The sequence below is a fragment of the Morone saxatilis genome, unplaced genomic scaffold (genome assembly GCF_004916995.1).
Source record: "Morone saxatilis isolate NCDOM2014 unplaced genomic scaffold, NCSU_SB_2.0 Contig5, whole genome shotgun sequence".
In the NCBI taxonomy this organism is placed as follows: Eukaryota; Metazoa; Chordata; class Actinopteri; family Moronidae; genus Morone; species Morone saxatilis.
The window spans coordinates 22,595,556-22,599,818 of record NW_023340095.1 but is presented as its reverse complement, the minus strand read 5'-3'; positions in this window follow the sequence as shown (position 1 = coordinate 22,599,818).

Sequence of the window (4,263 nt, the reverse complement as noted above, 5' to 3'; positions counted from 1 at the left end):
TAAGTATTATCTAAATGTATAAAAAGTAAAGGTACGCATAATGTGGAAATATTGCCCCTGTGTGTTTTACATTATGTAAAATCATAGAGTAAATAAAATCATTGTGACTGCTGAGGTGGATTTAATTTGTACAATTGGATATCCTGTTGGGTAGTTTAAGCTTTAAGAATGCATCATATTTTATAAGCCTGACATCTGTTTAATTTTACTTAAAATATTTTACATTTTAGATTTCCCCATGTATACAATCTACATCATATACACATCCTGCAGCAACAAAACAAAGACCCACAATTGTGACAACAAGGCCAAACAAGACAGGACAACACACATTTACCCACATATAAAACAAATACGCTCAACCTCACCATCTTCAAACCTGATCAACTTGTGAAATGTGAATAAATACAAACATACTGTATGTATAAGTAATATACAGATCTAAGTATTTGAATATAATTCATCTCTATGGAGTACACCTATCTATTATCACTGACTTATCATCATCATCATTATCATCACAGATTCTACCCACATTATCATCATCATCATCATCATCATCACAGATTCTACCCACATTATTATAATGCCCACAGTGTCCCTATTGTCCATCTGTCCTACACTCTAAAACAAAACTACAACAACATGAAACCAGGTTTAAAGTCAAAGGGCTTTTCTCATTTCTCTCATTTGTGCCTCCTCGTCTCCTCCGTCCTCCTGCCAGTGACACAGGAATGAGGAGAAAGTCTTGTGATGCATAAAAGAGGCGTACAGCTGGAATATACAGAGCATGGGGGAAGAACTCTACAGATGTATTGATAAACTGTATTAGTTATTTAAGATGGTCAGACCTTCTGGCCATAAGTGTTTGAGTAGCAGTCTTCTTCTATTTACAACGGAGGCTGCAGCCAGGAGAGGAGAAAAAAATCTTTAACCTGATTCAAATTTTTTACTTTTATTTCCTTCTTTTTAAAAAAAAATCTCTTGAGTGTGAATAACCTCCATGTAAACTTTGTACAGTACAGCTGTTTTTTCTGTTATTGTTGTGGTTATTGTCTGTACATATTCACGTATCAAGGACAAAATATACTGCTACATGCAGCCATCAATGTCATAATGTCTTTTCAACTGTTTGCAGCAAATGCTGTTCTACAAATGTTGTATAAGAAAACAATAAATAAGGTCTTAAAAAAGAAAAGTGTTTCTTTATGGATTATATTGATGCCCAATTGACAAGAAGACTGTCGACATATGACACGTTAGGAACTGTTGTGTGATATGTGATATTTCTTGAAGGGAGTTTGGCGCAAAAAGTACAGAACACAATGAAAGACTAATATTTTTATATACAATAGTGCAATAGATTTATAGTAAAAAGAGCAGCTTTATTGGCCCTGACTGAACGAAATAAATGGATGACATCCATAGCAGCACTTTGTCAATTTAATTCAAAGTAAACATATAATAACTGTTATGCTCGTCTGACAGAGATCATAAAATACATTGGTAGTCTACTAGAATACAATGGGCAGATGCTGTAGCTGTGCAGTTGTTGACTGAAAGCAAAAATGTTGAAATGTCTGTGTCCTCAACTACTCTCTCCTCTGTGTCTCTCCTCGCTTCCTCCGCTCTCATCTCCGGTGGAGGACTAAGACACGAGGAGAGGAGGAGAGGAAAGGAATCGAGGATGTACAAACTGGGAAATGAGAAAGGCCTAAAGTTTCCATTTTTATCATTGCTTGTAATACCTCTATAATTTAGACAAAAAGAATAATCCAACTCGGTCAACTCCTCACTTTATCCTGTAATATATCGTGAAATTCACAATATGATGGTTAAAAATGACATTTCACCCCTAATATCACTACTAACCAGTTTTCTATTTTAAACCAAATCTTCTGAATTTTGCAACAATCCCAAAAAAGCATGAATCAATGAATCCACATACACAAGAGAGTTTGCTGATATATTTCTGTCATATGTATAAACTTTATCTCTTGTACATTGTTTTATATCGTCTTAAGAGCACAGTTTCATTGACTATGACAACTTTCCCTCTATCTGATCAGTCCTCCTTAAATCTTGGTTCCAAAAAAGTATTCCTGACTTTACATGGTTATTTATCTGTTTCTGAATAAAATATAATTCATATACATAATCCAAATAAATGTACACCATATGTTTGCATTAGACAACTATTTCTTTCTAAATATTGCGTTAGTCAGACAATTTGTTTCAAAAACAGGTAATAATGGTACATTTTGAAGAGCTGTCCAAGGATTGTTCCATGGTAAGTTCCTGGTATGTAGTTGACAGAATTTTTACCCTTTGAGAATATATGAAAAAAGGTTTTGAGGATAGATTTGTTCAGTTCCTACATAAATCCATTGCTATTTTATGATGTTTTAGTTAAGTTAAATGCTTGAGTGGCACATTAATTTAGAATTTCAACTTTAAAAAAAATAATACCTTCAACCTATTATTTTATCAGTAGAAATTGTTCCAGTTTTATATATTTACCTAATGATATACATCCAAAGCAAATGAATTTAGTTAACATTGAAGCATGCCTACACTGACACCTTTAACTTTGGGATTTTATCTTATTCTCTCTGCAACTAGTTCCAGATATTGTCTTAAAATATACATTATCCAGTTAATTCAACTGGTCCATAAACATTCCATTTGTTTGTTAAATCAGGGTAATAGTGTAATACCTACAGTCTACAATATGTTGATTGTGTACATGGACTGCAATGCTGCCTGTAGCAAGTGTTAATATTAAATCAAAGTAAGATATATATGCAAGATAAAATCAGCATTATACAATCAGAGAAAGCCTGCACAGTCGATGATTTGAGTTTTAATACATTTCATACACAGACTTGTAAAACCATCTGCAGCTATAATTTATAACTCATTAAATAGTCCAGACTTTGCCACATTGTCCTTACCTCAAAGTTGCTCCGTATCTAAACAGCTGAAACTAATATTCTAAGAATCGCTGCCTCTCTCAGGTTGTGATTTCTCAGTTCAGTGAGTATTGCTCCTCTGACTTCAGAGAAATCTTTGGTGTTGTACATCCATCTCTAACATTACATGTATATAGTTTATGAAAGTGACAGGTCAAGAGGCCATTCCTCCAAGAATATTTGTTTAGCTCTTGGTTAAGACATTATTTGATTAACAAATTATTGTGGAGAGGCATCCAGGCTGACAAAATGACGTGGTATTCTTTGGATGAAAGAACAAAAGGAACCATGTGATTTACATACGAGACCTGCTCCTGGCTCAAAATATGTAGATGAGTAATCAAATTACTATTGTTGAACATGTGAACAGTTGCATCTGTGTTTTTAAAGAAGAGTTGGGTTCATCCGTTGTAAACCATATGTTTGAGCCTGTTTACATCTGGTATTAGAATGCGTCTCCACATGCGTCTCGAGTGCCCACTTCCCCGCTCTATATTTTCTATATATTCCCTGTTACACCTGTTCAAAATGCTCTCAGTCAATGTTCATTGCGGCTTTTTCGACCGAAATCTGATGTCATCACCTCAAAGATGATGAAGAAAATAATGAATGCCAGAGAAAGTAAAAGCATCGTGCTCCCATTGCGAAGCGTCTGGCTGTCAGCCCGAGTGTCACTCACAGTGGACGGCGGTAGAGGAGGTTGGACCGCCATACAACATGCATTGCTGCTACGGCCAAGCACAAGGCCTTCCTTGAGATACTTGAGTAAATTACTTGAAATTTGTACTTAAGTATTTAAATCTTTTTCTTTTCCTTCCTTTTCTTTTGTTGGTTTCTCATCTCTGCCCTGTGCCTTTTCATTTTCTGTTGTTACTTACAGATACACAACACAGTCTCTGACATTTGGTAGACAGACTGTTTGGTTTTCATCACTTTGGTGACGTTTTGTTTGTGCAATAAATGTGGGGATAGTCCTGTTTTGTTCCAAGTGGTTAGCACTCAGGGGTGGTCCTAGACCATTTGGTGCCCTAGGCGAGCTTTACTGATAGCGCCCCATCCCCACGATGGACTCATGTCCAAAGAATTGCACATTTATTTAAACAATGATAATACAAACAATATGTGAAAAAGAATAAACCTGTTTAATAATNNCAACGATTCGATTCGTATCACGATGCCTATACTCTCGTGGTTGCCTATACGATTCAAGGACGATATTGATTCATTTAGAACGATACGATCCGAAACGATTCAGTGACTTGAAATCGATTCAGTAACTTTTTAGCCAAAA